The sequence below is a fragment of the Salvelinus namaycush genome, chromosome 24 (assembly GCF_016432855.1).
Source record: "Salvelinus namaycush isolate Seneca chromosome 24, SaNama_1.0, whole genome shotgun sequence".
In the NCBI taxonomy this organism is placed as follows: Eukaryota; Metazoa; Chordata; class Actinopteri; order Salmoniformes; family Salmonidae; genus Salvelinus; species Salvelinus namaycush.
In genome coordinates this window covers 21,002,844-21,021,391 of record NC_052330.1, presented here as the reverse complement: position 1 = coordinate 21,021,391, position 18,548 = coordinate 21,002,844, and positions in this window count along the sequence as shown.

Sequence of the window (18,548 nt, the reverse complement as noted above, 5' to 3'; positions counted from 1 at the left end):
AGGAAGAAAATGACTATCGTTACAGAAACACCCACCACCAAAGGACCAAGCGGAGTGGAAAAGGGCAGCGACAGCAGCAGCAGAAGAAGACACAGGACTCGTGGACTTGGGAAGAGATCCTGGACGGCAAAGGACCCTGGGCTCAGCCAGGGGAATATCGCCGTCCCAAGGCGGAGTTGGAGGCAGCGAAGGCAGAGAGGCGCTGGTATGAGGAGGCAGTGCGGCGACGTGGTTGGGAGCCCGAGAGTCAGACCCAAACATTTCTTGGGGGGGGGGCACACGCGGAGTGTGGCAAAGCCGGGTAGGAGACCTGAGCCAACTCCCCGTGCTTACCGTGGAGTGAGAGGGCGTCGTACTGGTCAGACACCGTGTTATGCGGTGGAGCGCACGGTGTTCCCAGTACGCGTGCTTAGCCCAGTGCGGGCTATTCCACCTCGCCGCACTGGTAGGGCTAGGTTGGGCATCGAGCCGGGTGTCATGAAGCCGGCCCAACGCATCTGGTCTCTAGTGCGTCTCCTCGGGCCGGCGTACATGGCACCAGCCTTACAAATGGTGTCCCCGGTTCGCCAGCATAGCCCAGTGCGGGCTATTCCACCTCGCCGCACTGGCAGGGCTACGGGGAACATTCAACCAGGTAAGGTTGGGCAGGCTCGGTGCTCAAGAGCTAGTGTTCTCCTTCACGGTACGGTATATCCGGTGCCACCTCCACGTACCAGTCCTCCGGTGGCAGCCCCCCGCACCAGGCTGTCTCTCCGTCTTCTCTCTCCAGTTGCTCCCACCTGTCCAGCGCTGTCAGAGCCTTCCTCCTCTCCAGCGCCGTCTGAACTGCCCGCCTGCCCAGCGCCGTCTGAACCGCCCGCCTGCCCAGAGCCGTCAGAGCCGCCCGCCTGCCCAGAGCCGTCAGAGCCGCCCGTCTGTCCCGAGCCGCCGGAGCCGCCCGTCTGTCCCGAGCCGCCGGAGCCGCCCGTCTGTCCCGAGCCGCCCGTCTGTCCCGAGCCGCCGGAGCCGCCCGTCTGTCCCGAGCCGCCGGAGCCGCCCGTCTGTCCCGAGCCGCCGGAGCCGCCCGTCTGTCCCGAGCCGCCCGCCAGACAGGAGCCGCCAGACAGGAGCCGCCGGAGCCGCCCGCCAGACAGGAGCCGCCGGAGCCGCCCGCCAGACAGGAGCCGCCGGAGCCGCCCGCCAGACAGGAGCCGCCGGAGCCGCCCGCCAGACAGGAGCCGCCGGAGCCGCCCGCCAGACAGGAGCCGCCGGAGCCGTCCGCCAGACAGGAGCCGCCGGAGCCGTCCGCCAGACAGGAGCCGCCGGAGCCGTCCGCCAGACAGGAGCCGCCGGAGCCGTCCGCCAGCCAGGAGCAGCCGGAGCCGTCCGCCAGCCAGGAGCAGCCGGAGCCGTCCGCCAGCCAGGAGCAGCCGGAGCCGTCCGCCAGCCATGACCAGCCGGAGCGGTCAGCCAGCCATGACCAGCCGGAGCCGTCAGCCTGCCATGACCAGCCGGAGCCGTCAGCCAGCCATGACCAGCCGGAGCCGTCAGCCAGCCATGACCAGCCGGAGCCGTCCGCCAGCCAGGACCTGCCAGAGTCCGCCAGCCAGGACCTGCCAGAGTCCGCCAGCCAGGACCTGCCAGAGCCAGCCAGCCAGCCAGGATCTGCCAGAGCCGCCCGCCAGCCAGGATCTGCCAGAGCCGCCCGCCAGCCAGGACCTGCCAGAGCCGCCCGCCAGCCAGGACCTGCCAGAGCCGCCCGCCAGCCAGGACCAGCCGGAGCCGTCAGCCAGCCATGACCAGCCGGAGCCGTCAGCCAGCCATGACCAGCCGGAGCCGTCAGCCAGCCATGACCAGCCGGAGCCGTCAGCCAGCCATGACCAGCCGGAGCCGTCAGCCAGCCATGACCAGCCGGAGCCGTCAGCCAGCCATGACCAGCCGGAGCCGTCAGCCAGCCATGACCAGCCGGAGCCGTCAGCCAGCCATGACCAGCCGGAGCCGTCAGCCAGCCATGACCAGCCGGAGCCGTCAGCCAGCCAGGACCAGCCGGAGCCGTCAGCCAGCCAGGACCAGCCGGAGCCGTCAGCCAGCCAGGACCAGCCGGAGCCGTCAGCCAGCCAGGACCAGCCGGAGCCGTCAGCCAGCCAAGACCAGCCGGAGCCGTCAGCCAGCCAAGACCAGCCGGAGCCGTCAGCCAGCCAGGACCAGCCGGAGCCGTCAGCCAGCCAGGACCAGCCGGAGCCGTCAGCCAGCCAGGACCTGCCAGAGTCCGCCAGCCAGGACCTGCCAGAGTCCGCCAGCCAGGACCTGCCAGAGTCCGCCAGCCAGGACCTGCCAGAGCCGCCAGCCAGCCAGGAGCTGCCAGAGCCGCCAGCCAGCCAGGAGCTGCCAGAGCCGCCAGCCAGCCAGGAGCTGCCAGAGCCGCCAGCCAGCCAGGAGCTGCCAGAGCCGCCCGCCAGCCAGGAGCTGCCAGAGCCGCCCGCCAGCCAGGACCTGCCAGAGTCCGCCAGCCAGGACCTGCCAGAGTCCGCCAGCCAGGACCTGCCAGAGTCCGCCAGCCAGGACCTGCCAGAGTCCGCCAACCAGGACCTGCCAGATAACGCCAGCCAGGACCTGCCAGAGTCCGCCAGCCAGGACCTGCCAGAGTCCGCCAGCCAGGACCAGCCGGAGCCGTCAGCCAGCCAGGACCAGCCGGAGCCGTCAGCCAGCCAGGACCAGCCGGAGCCGTCAGCCAGCCAGGACCAGCCGGAGCCGTCAGCCAGCCAGGACCAGCCGGAGCCGTCAGCCAGCCAGGACCAGCCGGAGCCGTCAGCCAGCCAGGACCAGCCGGAGCCGTCAGCCAGCCAAGACCAGCCGGAGCCGCCCGCCAGCCAGGATCTGCCAGAGTCCGCCAGCCAGGACCTGCCAGAGTCCGCCAGCCAGGACCTGCCAGAGTCCGCCAGCCAGGACCAGCCGGAGCCGTCAGCCAGCCATGACCAGCCGGAGCCGTCAGCCAGCCAGGACCAGCCGGAGCCGTCAGCCAGCCAGGACCAGCCGGAGCCGTCAGCCAGCCAGGACCAGCCGGAGCCGTCAGCCAGCCAGGACCAGCCGGAGCCGTCAGCCAGGACCTGCCAGAGTCCGCCAGCCAGGACCTGCCAGAGTCCGCCAGCCAGGACCTGCCAGAGCCCGCCAGCCAGGACCTGCCAGAGCCGCCCGCCAGCCAGGACCTGCCAGAGCCGCCCGCCAGCCAGGACCTGCCAGAGTCCGCCAGCCAGGACCTGCCAGAGTCCGCCAGCCAGGACCTGCCAGAGTCCGCCAGCCAGGACCTGCCAGAGTCCGCCAGCCAGGACCTGCCAGAGTCCGCCAGCCAGGACCTGCCAGAGTCCGCCAGCCAGGACCTGCCAGAGTCCGCCAGCCAGGACCAGCCGGAGCCGTCAGCCAGCCAGGACCAGCCGGAGCCGTCAGCCAGCCAGGACCAGCCGGAGCCGTCAGCCAGCCAGGACCAGCCGGAGCCGTCAGCCAGCCAGGACCAGCCGGAGCCGTCAGCCAGCCAGGACCAGCCGGAGCCGTCAGCCAGCCAAGACCAGCCGGAGCCGTCAGCCAGCCAAGACCAGCCGGAGCCGCCCGCCAGCCAGGATCTGCCAGAGTCCGCCAGCCAGGACCTGCCAGAGTCCGCCAGCCAGGACCTGCCAGAGTCCGCCAGCCAGGACCAGCCGGAGCCGTCAGCCAGCCATGACCAGCCGGAGCCGTCAGCCAGCCAGGACCAGCCGGAGCCGTCAGCCAGCCAGGACCAGCCGGAGCCGTCAGCCAGCCAGGACCAGCCGGAGCCGTCAGCCAGCCAGGACCAGCCGGAGCCGTCAGCCAGGACCTGCCAGAGTCCGCCAGCCAGGACCTGCCAGAGTCCGCCAGCCAGGACCTGCCAGAGCCCGCCAGCCAGGACCTGCCAGAGCCGCCCGCCAGCCAGGACCTGCCAGAGCCGCCCGCCAGCCAGGACCTGCCAGAGTCCGCCAGCCAGGACCTGCCAGAGCCAGCCAGCCAGGACCTGCCAGAGCCGCCCGCCAGCCAGGACCTGCCAGAGCCGCCCGCCAGCCAGGACCTGCCAGAGCCGCCCGCCAGCCAGGACCTGCCAGAGCCGCCCGCCAGCCAGGATCTGCCAGAGCCGCCCGCCAGCCAGGATCTGCCAGAGCCGCCCGCCAGCCAGGATCTGCCAGAGCCGCCCGCCAGCCAGGATCTGCCAGAGCCGCCCGCCAGCCAGGATCTGCCAGAGCCGCCCGCCAGCCAGGATCTGCCAGAGCCGCCCGCCAGCCAGGATCTGCCAGAGCCGCCCGCCAGCCAGGATCTGCCAGAGCCGCCCGCCAGCCAGGATCTGCCAGAGCCGCCCGCCAGCCAGGATCTGCCAGAGTCCGCCAGCCAGGACCTGCCAGAGTCCGCCAGCCAGGACCTGCCAGAGTCCGCCAGCCAGGACCAGCCGGAGCCGTCAGCCAGCCATGACCAGCCGGAGCCGTCAGCCAGCCATGACCTGCCAGAGCCCGCCAGCCAGGTCCTGCCAGAGCCAGCCAGCCAGGAGCTGCCAGAGCCGCCAGCCAGCCAGGAGCTGCCAGAGCCGCCAGCCAGCCAGGAGCTGCCAGAGCCGTCAGCCAGCCAGGAGCTGCCAGAGCCGCCAGCCAGCCAGGAGCTGCCAGAGCCGCCCGCCAGCCAGGAGCTGCCAGAGTCCGCCAGCCAGGACCTGCCAGAGTCCGCCAGCCAGGACCTGCCAGAGCCAGCCAGCCAGGAGCTGCCAGAGCCGCCAGCCAGCCAGGAGCTGCCAGAGGCGCCAGCCAGCCAGGATCTGCCAGAGCCGCCCGCCAGCCAGGATCTGCCAGAACCGCCCGCCAGCCAGGATCTGCCCTCAGTCCGGTGCTACCCCTTGGTTCAGTGGGGTTGATATGGAGGGTGGTTGTGGTTAGGAGGCCACGGGGGCGATTAAGGAGGCGGGAAAAAACATTGTTTAAGTGGGGTCCACGTCCCGCGCCAGAGCCGCCACCGCGGACAGACGCCCACCCAGACCCTCCCCTAGAGTTTAGGAGGTGCGCCCGGAGTTCGCACCTTAAGGGGGGGGGTTCTGTCACGTTCCTGACCTGTTTTCCCTTGTTTTTGTATTTATTTAGTATGGTCAGGGCGTGAGTTGGGTGGGTTGTCGATGTGTGATTTTTATGTTGGGATTTTGTGTGTTCGGCCTGGTATGATTCTCAATCAGAGGCAGCTGTCAATCGTTGTCCCTGATTGAGAATCATACTTAGGCAGCCGGGGTTTCACGTGTGTTTTGTGGGTGTTTGTTCTTGTGTCAGTGTTTCGCCACACGGGACTGTCACGGTAGTTATTTTGTTATTTTGTATCGCATATTGTTTTGTTATATATTAAATCACTATGGAAACTAACCACTCTGCGTATTGGTCCGATCCTTCTCGCCTCTCCTCGTCCGAGGAGGAGGAAGAAAATGACTATCGTTACAGTGGGTACTTAAGATGTACTCAATATGTACTGTACAATACAGCAACCTTGTCTGGACCTATCTCCACAAATGTGATTATGTGCATAATTTTATGTTTTGTTTGCCAAGCTGTATTATGCTCCCTCACATTATACTGCATGTGCGCTCGGAAAAAGTGGAGCCCAAAGTCCAGCAAAGAGTTTTCCCTTCTCTTTTACAGTAAGTGGCATACATTTAAATGAAAGTCCATCTGATAGCTTAGTAGAATCCTCCTCCCCCCAAAGACTTAGACTCTTAGGGGTAAAAAATAAGAAAATTAATGAAATGGCAAAGTGTTTATTTTCGGAAGCTGCTTTCATTTCAGCGCATCTAATGTGTAAATATTTCAACTGTATTAAATTCTTACTTTTTTCAATTGCACAAAAAAAAAAATCTTCTATTTTGAGTGTCAAGATGGTGCATTAAATCCCCAACCAACAAGTTGGCATTCCTATAGATGCAAGGAAACGCTTTGTGTTCCATTGAGTCCATTTCAGCCATTACGGAGTGTTTACATTTCGTGGTTGTAATCTTAAAATAATGCAGAAATCAGTCCTCCATTTCCTGGTTGCTAAAATTCTAATAGCTCGCCTAATTTCAGTTTATGTGACAAAACCAGCTGTCATTGTGTAAAGAATCATTGTACTATCTAAACCGCTGTGAAATATACTTTCCATAACTAAAAATATTGTATTTTCATCTGTTCGAAGCTGGTGTTCAGAACCGAAAGTAAAAGACACACAAACTAAACTTAAGAACGGGAAGCATAGAACTGGCACATATAGAACAGATCTAACGCTTCTTAACATTGCTTTCAATGAGAATGACAGGTCTATAACTCACATTTCTATGTGAATTTGGTTGGGTCGCCCAAAAAGTTACATATTGCAGTATCACAAGTGCAATATTGCAAAACACAACTTAGCCTTTTGTTAATCCACCTGTCGTCTCAGATTTTGAAATTATGCTTAACAGCGAAAGCAATACAAGCGTTTGTGTAAGTTTATCGATCGCTCGACAAAACATTAAGTACACTTAGCATCAGGTACCTTGGTCACGAAAATCAGAAAAGCAATCAAATTAATCGTTTACCTTTGATGATCTTCGGATGTTTTCACTCACGAGACTCCCAGTTAGACAACAAATGTTCCTTTTGTTCCATATAGATTATTTTTATATCCAAATACCTCCGTTCGTTTGGCGCGTTATGCTCAGAAATCCACAGGAAAGAGCGGTCACGACAACGCAGACGAAAATTCCAAATAATATCCATAATGTCCACAGAAACATGTCAAACGTTTTTTATAATCAATCCTTAGGTTGTTTTTCAAATATATATTTGATAATATATCAACCGGGAGTGTTGGTTTTTCAATAGGACCGGGAGAAACAATGGCCGCCTTTCTCTGTTGCGCAAAACTCACTCTGAGATCCCCACCTATCCACTTACGCAATGTGATCGTTCTCGCTCATTTTTCAAAATAAAAGCCTGAAACTACGTCTAAAGACTGTTGACACCTTAGGGAAGCCATAGAAAAAGGAATCTGGTTGATATCCCTTTAAATGGATGATAGGCATGCATAAGAACAGAGAGGTTTAAAAAAAAGAGGCACTTCCTGATTGGATTTTCCTCAGGTTTTCGCCTGCAATATCAGTTCTGTTAAACTCACAGACAATATTTTGACAGTTTTGGAAACTTTAGAGTGTTTTCTATCCTATTCTAGTTTCTATCCAAATTCTAGTTTCGGGGGCTGAGAAATAGGCAGTTTCAAATGGGTACGTTTTTTAGCCAAAAACGAAAATACTGCCCCCTATACAGGCGAGGCAGTCATTTGAGAAACCAAGGCTGTTGAACAGAATTTAATGCTCAGTGAGCTACCGTAATGGCGGCAAGTGAAATGTAAAAAATCCGTCCACGCATCCATGTTGCAAGGTGTACTTGATCAGTCTGCCAGGGAGGGCAGGTTGTTGAGGTGCTTCAGTCTGTGCACTCCCACCTGCTTGTAAATCTTGTGTTACGAGGTGGGAACCATTACAGCAGTTTGAAAATTCTACAGTGGGTTGAATACTGTACATTAAATCCAGTCAATTATTTTAAAACATTGAAGGGATAGTGTGACATCTTGGCAACTAAGCCCTTTTTCTAACTTAACCTGCATCAGATGAACTCATAATACATGTTTTATTTCTGCATGCTAGCTGGACCTGTTGACTTCCAGTCAATGCGCTAACGCTAGTTAGCAATGGCTTGTAAAACTACCTCCAACTTCTTCAAACTGCATGCAGAGACATAAAAATGGTATCCATTAATTATTTTGACTGGGTAAAATTAGGTTGTGTTTCAGATTATTTTGTGCACAATAGAAAATTAATGGTAATGTCATTTTGGACTCACTTTTATTGTAAATAAGAATAGAATATTTTTCTGAACACTTCTACATTAATGTGGATGCTGCCATAATTATGGGATAAAAGTTACAGAGATACAAAGACCATACCCCCAAGACATGCCATTAACATTGTTTGGGGTATGGCTTGGCCAATGGCGCGGTCTCCGACTGAACATTTTAGAGACCCTCCTCTTGGCCGCAGAGACAAAATGTTGCCGTTTTAAAGCTAATTTCCATGCAATACTACACATTTTGCCATGGGGCAGAGAGAAGTTTGTACAGTTTTAAAGCTAGTTTTTGACAATTCTACACATTTTGCCATGCTTTTGCTGTATTCTTAAGCTATCTGAGTGACTCAAACATTATAACAACATCAGAGGGGGCCCCATGCCATTTTTGGAATTCTAGATTCTCTCTGACTGTCTTGCTTTTATTTTGGTGGTTGTTAGTTATCAAAGGCGATCTTATAAATATGTTGCTCTATTATCTTTTATACATATTTTATATCTGTTTTTAGTTGTTTAAGTTTACACTGAAAACGTTTCACCATCCCAAATTCTTTTTTTTTATAGCATATTTTTGGGAATGGACAGAAAAAAACTGCTCATCTTTGTTAAGTGATTGACCAATCAAATCAAATGTCATGCATTGCGCAAAAACAGGCCAATAAAATCAAGCTGTCCACCCAAACTGAACTCAAGTAAGCTCGAGTACAGTACAGCACACTACAGTAGAGCACAGTACAGTGGTGTATAGTACAGTAGAATACAGTAGAGTAGGGTACATACAGTACAGTATTGTAGAGCACAGTACAGTAGAGTACAGTATGGTACAGTGCAGTATAGTAGAGCACAATACAGTAGAGTACAATATAGTACAGTACAGTAGAGCACAGTAAAGTAGAGTACAGTACAGTAGAGCACAGTAGAGTACAGTGACGTAGAGTACAGTACATTTGAGTACAGTACAGTAGAACACAGTAGAGTACAGTAGAGCACAGTAAAGTAGAGTACAGTGACGTAGAGTACAGTACATCTGAGTACAGTACAGTAGAGCACAGTAAAGTAGAGTACAGTGAAGTAGTACAGTATAACACATTATAGACCTCTATGCTTTTGCCAAATAGATTTCAATGTTTTGGCTCCTGGAGGGTTGGAGCTGGCTGTGCATCTCAATACTATACACTTTTTCCTGAAGTGTGCACTTGTCCACTACCCATATGGTGGTCCTCTGTAGCTCAGTTGGTAGAGCATGGCGCATTCAACTTTAAAACGGAGATTGCCTCAGTTGTGTTGCCCATGCTGTCACAGATGCCATAATAACACAGATACAAAGATGAGATCTTTGTACTGTATATCTCCATGGTGTAAATTGATTCGGTTATGACTGTTTCAGCTTGGACAGTTTTGACTCATTTTGGACTTTAAAGAATCCCGATAGATAACATATGGCTGGCTGTCTTTCATTTGGACAGATGTACATCTCAGTAAATATATATTTTAGTCCCAAAACCGTACTTGACATATTTCTTGATATTGTTACATCTGCCCCTGCCACGCCCTCTACTTCTCATCCTGTGTCTCCCTAACCTGCCGCCACTCCCCCAGTGCTCTCTCCCTCTCTCTCTGTGTGGGTGTATCTGATTGTGTGAGTGGAGACAGGTGTGCTGGAGTCAGAGCAGATCCCCACCAGCTGCAACCTGTTCCATAATCAAGACCTCTACAAATACTCAGCCCTGCCACTTCCACGCTACCAGATCGTAGCCTCTGCTCATTCCGTCCCCTCTGACTCTGGTCCCTGTCGCCAGTCCCTCATCTCGTCAGTCTTGCTTCCCTGCCTTGGACCCCCGCTCTACTGCTTCCTTGCATTCCGCTCTGGACCTGCTTACCCTGTCCCTGCTCCCCTTGCCCCAGCCGCAGCCTCAGTTCCTGGTTCCCTGCTACCCGCCCAAGCTCCCCCTGGCCTGTACCCCATCTCCTCACTCTTTTCAATAAATACCTTGGTTACCTTATCCCTGTCTCCTCGTGTGAGTCTGCACTTGGGTTCACCTGCTCGACCCCGTGTAACATATATACTAAATGTTCTGTAGTGACACTTCTTAAAAATAAAGATTTACTAATATGCTCACTCATTTTCTTTTAAATGTTTGCAGACAGACTATTCAGCATGCAGCCATGCCGGAGAAGGGTGTGGATTAAGGCACAGTCATTATAAAGTATTTCAACATGTTTGTTTCGGTAGTGACATCAAAAGGTGACACAGCAGAAGTCAGGGTTAGGACAGCCACCTCTCAATAGAAATTGGTATATAAAAAGATCTTTGTACTATATTAATCTAACAATATGCTTGTTATTGCCCTGGATTGAATAAGAACATATCATGATGTAAATAAATGTCCTAAAGTTTGAGCTTAATTTTTTTGGGGTGGGACTGAAATTTACACCACTTCTATAGCATCACCCATTAAGCTAAAACCTGATTCAAGTCAAATGGGTTAAAGGGCATTATATGTATAGCATTCTAATGAGGGAAAAGGTACAGGTCACTGACCTGTATCTATAGACACCTTGAATTGTTTTGAACGTAGGCTATTGTATGTCTATAGGGTTAGGGCAGCAGGTAACCTAGCAGTTAGAGCGTTGGGCCGGTAACTGAAAGGTTGCTAGTTTGAATACCCGAGCCAACAAGCTTAAAAATATGTCGCTGTACCCTTGAGCAAGGCATTTAATCCTAATTTGCTCAAAGGGCGCTGTACTACTATGGCTGACCCTGTAAAACAACACGTTTCACTGCACCTATCTGGTGTATGTGAGAAATAAAGCATGTATTGTTTATTGTTTTGTAAAACCCCCCATGTGTTCTTGATCCTATCGTGGATATGACCTTGATATGATATGTAAATAAGGAGGCGGGGATAACTAATTTTAAAAAAACATTATAAATATAGAGCTGAAAAGAGAGAAGATGAGGAGATAATGTCATCCACCAATGGCTCTTAATTATGTTGTTTCAGGCTCCATCAGGAAGAGTGTCACACGTCTTCAGGTAAGGACAAACAACATGTAACAGTGAGGTGCCATTCACTACCTACAGTAGAGCGATCAAAGAATAACCGCTCAAACACCATGAGGAAACCTATTAACCTCACGCAGTATAGGAAGACAAAACACTCCCTGTCTGGTGGAAAATCAAACAGACATATTTCTCCTGCCATCGACTGATGCTGTAAAGCTGCTGTCAGCAGTAGAAACAATAACAAAGCATCCTCCCTGCCCTTGTTTGGGTAAAATATCATTCATTAATTGGTCAAAAAAAATGGATGTAGCGACTCCATATTGCCCCTTTAAAAGCCTCTAAATAATAACCTGTCATAGGCCTGGACCAGACTGATCTCTCTTTTCTCTCCTGTTCTCTTTTTCTTTTCTCTTTTTCTTTCGCTCTTCCTGACACACGGATTCGCTGCTGTGCAGGGTCATTCATAATCTGGGTCGCCTTGGCAACCACTCACACTGATGTGTCATCTACTGAGCGGGGCAGCTTTGACCCTGTCTGAGGGACTGTGTCTGTGTGTCCGTGCGTGCATGCGTGTGTGTGTTTGTGTGAGTGTGTGTCCGACCCAGTCAACAGGCCAGTAGGTCAGAATGCAAAGTCAACAGTCAGCTCTCTTCAATGACCAAGGCTTCATGGTAACAGCTCTCTTCAATGACCATGGCTTCATGGTAACAGCTCTCTTCAATGACCATGGCTTCATGGTAACAGCTCTCCTCAATGACCAAGGCTTCATGGTAACAGCTCTCCTCAATGACCAATGCTTCATGGTAACAGCTCTCCTCAATGACCAATGCTTCATGGTAACAGCTCTCCTCAATGACCAAGGCTTCATGGTAACAGCTCTCCTCAATGACCAAGGCTTCATGGTAACAGCTCTCCTCAATGACCAATGCTTCATGGTAACAGCTCTCCTCAATGACCAAGGCTTCATGGTAACAGCTCTCCTCAATGACCAAGGCTTCATGGTAACAGCTCTCCTCAATGACCAATGCTTCATGGTAACAGCTCTCCTCAATGACCAAGGCTTCATGGTAACAGCTCTCCTCAATGACCAAGGCTTCATGGTAACAGCTCTCCTCAATGACCAATGCTTCATGGTAACAGCTCTCCTCAATGACCAAGGCTTCATGGTAACAGCTCTCCTCAATGACCAAGGCTTCATGGTAACAGCTCTCCTCAATGACCAATGCTTCATGGTAACAGCTCTCCTCAATGACCAAGGCTTCATGGTAACAGCTCTCCTCAATGACCAAGGCTTCATGGTAACAGCTCTCCTCAATGACCATGGCTTCATGGTAACAGTCTGGCAAATTAGAACAAATCAACACCTTTCTCGTCCTCCACTTCTCACTCACCCCCTCTCCTCTCACTCACCCAACATCATAACACACACCCACACAGATCCTTCCAGTTGATGAAAAACACATTTTCACTACCTAATCAAATTAAAACCTCAATTTGCCAGATAATTTTGTTTTGGTAAATAAAGCATTAGCAGCACTAAACTCCCTATAGCCTACCACAGCTCACAGGCTCACATACTGTGGAGGCTACATTGACTCAAATCATAGTGACTCACATCATACAGATGCACATACAGACATGCATGAATGCACAAGTACACACGGTTGCACACACAAACAGAGAGAAAGAGAGGAGAGAGAGAAAGAGAGAGAGGAGAGGGGGAAAGGGAGACAAAGACACACATAGAGAGATAGCGAGAAAGACAGAGAGAGAAAGGCAGAGACAGAGAGAGACAAAAACAGGCATAGACAGACAGACAGCGAGAGAGACAGAGACAGGCATAGACAGAGAGACAGGCAGAGAGACAGGCAGAGAGACGGACGGACGGACGGACGGACGGACGGACGGACGGACGGACGGACGGACGGACGGACGGACGGACGGACGGACGGACGGACGGACGGACGGACAGACAGACAGACAGACAGACAGACAGACAGACAGACAGACAGACAGACAGACAGACGGAGAGAGACAGAGATAGACAGATAGAGAGACAGAGACAGGCAGAGACAGACAGACAGATAAGTCATTGTATTGGTGATCCTGCCAAACGTTCTCCCAACTGTACACATCAAATGATACATAGAAAATAGGATCTGTTTTTCCTCTGGAAGAGGACTTCTGATGTATGGGTCCGTAAGAAAGAACAGCTCCACCAGGACTATCAATGCTGTACTGTACTGTATTGGCTTTCACTTACATTGATCATAAAATGACTGTCTTACCCTTTCCACAGGGAAAATAAAAATTCAATCACTTATAGAGAAGGGCAAAATCAATCCCCCCATGAAACATCACTCTGCTTTTCCTTTCACTAATTAGACACAGTAAAATGGTTTATTACAATAGAGAATTTTTGGGCAGCAACCTAGAAAATAATCTAGGGGAAACACTAGAACCCCATAAACGGATAGGACTCGCTGACTCATGATGCTACACTCTAATGTAGCGGTTCATCAACTTTTTCAGCCTGGGACCCAAATGTGTTTTCCTGGGACCCAAGCTCAGGAAAATATGCAACTATACATAAATATCGGAACATTTCATTTCCCTTATGCCTATAAACAATGCAATATGTACAAAAACAAATAACAATGAAATACCCATAAATATATTTTCATGTATATTTTTCCCCCATTAAAAACACTCTTACATTCCTGTCTAGATTGGAACTGTTGCTGTTAAAATACAATAAATAATTTCCTTCTGAACTGGAATAAACGGATTGATCACATCACACAGATGTATAACAGAACACACACAGGCTCAGTTTTTGATAGATTAACCCTAAGTAACAGTACAGATGATGATGATCAGGCCTACTATACATCATACTGTATACATTTTTGTTGATAGAAGGTCTAGGTTGGAACTGTTGCTGTTAAAATACATCTTTTTTTAAATTCTGAACTGGAATAAACTGATTGATCACCTAACACAGATGTAGCCCAGTAAACACACACACACAGTCCTAATGAGAGGTGTGTGGCTGGTTGAAGATTCAACAAGCAGGTCTGTTCTGGGATCAGTTTGACAGTACAACACTGATGTCATGCTCAGCATTCAGTCTGTTTCTGTACTTGAGAACCCTGACTTGCATAGGTACAGTTGAAGTCGGGAAGTTTACATACACTTGAGTGTCCAATTGCCTGAAGGTACCACGTTCATCTGTACAAACAACAGTACGCAAGTATAAACACCATGGAACCACGCAGCCGTCATACCGCTCAGGAAGGAGACGTGTTCTGTCTCCTAGAGATGAACGTACTTTTGTGCAAAAAGTGCAAATCAATCCCAGAACAACAGCAAAGGACATTGTGAAGATGCTGGAGGAAACAGGTACAAAAATATCTATATCCACAATAAAACGAGTCCTATATCGACATAACCTGAAAGGCCGCTCAGCAAGGAAGAAGCCACTGCTCCAAAACCGCCATAAAAAAGCCAGACTATGGTTTGCAACTGCACAAGGGGACAAATATCGTACTTTTTGGAGAAATGTCCTCTGGTCTGATGAAACAAAAATAGAACTGTTTGGCCATAATGACCATCGTTATGTTTGGAGGAAAAAGGGGGAGGCTTGCAAGCCGAAGAACACCATCCCAACCGTGAAGCACAGGGGTGGCAGCATCATGTTGTGGGGGTGCTTTGCTGCAGGAGGGGCTGGTGCACTTCAGAAAATAGATGGCATCATGAGGAAAGAAAATTATGTGGATATATTGAAGCAACATCTCAAGACATCAGTCAGGAAGTTAAAGCTTGGTCACAAATGAGTCTTCCAAATGGACAATGACCCCAAGCATACTTCCAAAGTTGTGGCAAAATGGCTTAAGGACAACAAAGTCAAGGTATTGGAGTGGCCATCACAAAGCCCTGACCTCAATCCTACAGAAGATTTGTGGGCAGAACTGAAAAAGCGTGTGCGAGCAAGGAGGCCTACAAACCTGACTCAATTACACCAGCTCTGTCAGGAGGAATGGGCCAAAATTCACCCAACTTATTGTGGGAAGCTTGTGGAAGGCTACCTGAAACGTTTGACCCAAGTTAAACAATTTAGAGGCAATGCTACCAAACACTAATTGAGTGTATGTAAACTTCGGACCCACTGGGAATGTGATGAAAGAAATAAAAGCTGAAATTAATCATTCTCTCTACTATTATTCTGACATTTCACATTCTTAAAATAAAGTGGTGATCCTAAATGACCTAAAACAGTGAATTTTTACAAGGATTAAATGTCAGGAATTGTGAAAAACTGAGTTTAAATGTATTTGGCTAAGGTGTATGTAAACTTCCGACTTCAACTGTATGTGGTGCCAAAATGGATCAGAAGATCTACTGCTTTCTCAGTCAGGCAGGACAGTAGGCCTGATCATTTTTTCATCTGTGCTGTTTCTTAGGGTTGCACCATCAGTAGCTAGTTAATTTGCTTTGGCTAACGTTAGCTATTAGCTGTGTAACGTTACAAGGCCAGGGGATTATTTGAAAGAGAATCTCACATCTACTCCCATGAGAGATAGTACTCCCTTATTTCTGCTTACCTGTTATAAAATGACAATGCCTTGCTTGTTGACTTACTTTTCAACTTTCGAAGCACTGTTTCCTGAAGCATTCTGCCCTGTTCTGAATGAACTCCCTGGGTTTACCGTCATGATATGTTTGGTCAGGACGTGTCGTTTTATTAATTTGTTCGTTTCGAGAGACTCATTACTTAGCACTTCCCCACACAAAACACATTGTGGGCGCTCCTCGTTATTTCTCAAAGTTTTTATGAAAGAGACAAAAAGTCTTCACTGTATTTGCGTTTCATGACGATTGAGCTCAGTCAGAACTTGTGGCTAGCATAAGTCCATTTCATGACAGCGGTGAGTGATGGCGAATGGGAATAACAAGTCAGTGTCTTGAACGACAGCGCTGCAGCGTGTGGGTCGCGGAGTGATCTTCAAGAAAACTGCAGAAAAAAGATCCGGTAAACAGCGTAGCACATGGGCATCTCCCTCTACAACCTCTCCAAAACTGAGTAGAGACCGCTGATAAGCAGAGAGTATACTGAACCGAGAACGCAGTTGCACTTGGCCAAATTAATTCAATTAATGAAAATAATTATACATTTACATCGCGACCCACCATTAACAGGTCCGCGACCCATACTTTAAACGTTGATCTAATGCTATGATGCTCCACTCTAATACATTATGCTCCACTCTAATGCTAGTTCATGATGCTAAACTCTAATGCCAGTTCATGATGCTCCACTCTAATGCTAGTTCATGATGCTACACTCTAATGCTAGTTCATGATCCTCCACTCTAATGCTAGTTCATGATGCTACACTCTAATGCTAGTTCATGATCCTCCACTCTAATGCTAGTTCATGATACTCCACTCTAATGCTAGTTCATGATACTCCACTCTAATGCTAGTTCATGATGCTCCACTCTAATGCTAGTTCACAATGCTCCATTCTAATGCTAATTCATGATCATCCACTCTAATACTAGTTCATGATGCTACACTCTAATGCTAGTTCATGATCCTCCACTCTAATGCTAGTTCATGATGCTCCACTCTAATGCTAGTTCATGATGCACCACTCTAATGCTAATTCATGATGCTCCACTCTAATGCTAGTTCATGATGCTCCACTCTAATGCTAATTAATGATGATCCACTCTAATGCTAGTTCATAATGCTCCACTCTAATGCTAGTTCATGATACTCCACTCTAATGCTAGTTCATTATACTCCACTCTAATGCTAGTTCATGATGCTCCACTCTAATGCTAGTTCATGATGCTCCATTCTAATGCTAATTCATGATCATCCACTCTAATACTAGTTCATGATGCTACACTCTAATGCTAGTTCATGATCCTCCACTCTAATGCTAATTCATGATGCTCCACTCTAATGCTAGTTCATGATGCTCCACTCTAATGCTAATTAATGATGATCCACTCTAATGCTAGTTCATGATGCTCCACTCTAATGCTAGTTCATGATGCTCCACTCATATGCTAATTCATGATGCTACACTCTAATAGTAGTTCATGATGCTACACTCTAATGCTAGTTCATGATGCTCCATTCTAATGTTAATTCATTATCCTCCACTCTAATGCTAGTTCATGATGCTACACTCTAATGCTAGTTCATGATCCTCCACTCTAATGCTAGTTCATGATGCACCACTCTAATGCTAATTCATGATGCTCCACTCTAATGCTAATTAATGATGCTCCACTCTAATGCTAGTTCATGATGCTCCACTCTAATGCTAGTTCATGATGCTCCACTCTAATGCTAGTTCATGATGCACCACTCTAATGCTAATTCATGATGCTCCACTCTAATGTTAGTTCATGATGCTCCACTCTAATGCTAATTAATGATGGTCCACTCTAATGCTAGTTCATGATGCTCCACTCTAATGCTAGTTCATGATACTCCACTCTAATGCTAGTTCATTATACTCCACTCTAATGCTAGTTCATGATGCTCCACTCTAATGCTAGTTCATGATCATCCACTCTAATACTAGTTCATGATGCTACACTCTAATGCTAGTTCATGATCCTCCACTCTAATGCTAATTCATGATGCTCCACTCTAATGCTAGTTCATGATGCTCCACTCTAATGCTAATTAATGATGATCCACTCTAATGTTAGTTCATGATGCTCCACTCTAATGCTAGTTCATGATGCTCCACTCATATGCTAATTCATGATGCTACACTCTAATAGTAGTTCATGATGCTACACTCTAATGCTAGTTCATGATGCTCCATTCTAATGCTAATTCATTATCCTCCACTCTAATGCTAGTTCATGATGCTACACTCTAATGCTAGTTCATGATGCTACACTCTAATGCTAGTTCATGATCCTCCACTCTAATGCTATTTCATGATGCCCCACTCTAATGCTAGTTCATGATGCACCACTCTAATGCTAATTCATGATGCTCCACTCTAATGCTAGTTCATGATGCTCCACTCTAATGCTAATTAATGATGCTCCACTCTAATGCTAGTTCATGATGCTCCACTCTAATGCTAGTTCATGATGCTACACTCTAATGCTAGTTCATTATCCTCCACTCTAATGCTAGTTCATGATGCTACACTCTAATGCTAGTTCATGATGCTACACTCTAATGCTAGTTCATGATCCTCCACTCTAATGCTAGTTCATGATGCTACACTCTAATGCTAGTTCATGATGCTCCATTCTAATGCTAGTTCATGATGCTCCATTCTAATGCCAGTTCATGATGCTCCAGTCTAATGCCAGCTCATGATGCTCCACTCTAATGCCAGTTCTCAACCACCATCTAAGGCCAGAGCCCTGGGGCCTGAGAGCTGAGGACACTAGACAGCGGAGGTCAGTGTGAGTGAACAGCGTTTCCCCAAGGGAAGGGGGGGAACACTAATGAATAATAATCAGGTTGTAAATTGCAACCCTCTACAGGAAATTAGAGACTGATTGAAGGCTCCTCATCTTCCTGCACATCATTGATCCACAGCAGCCGTCACCACAGCAACACTCACTCAGACCTCCCCAGGTTGAACTGAACTCACTGAGCCTGGGACACTTCTGTTCTCTCATCTC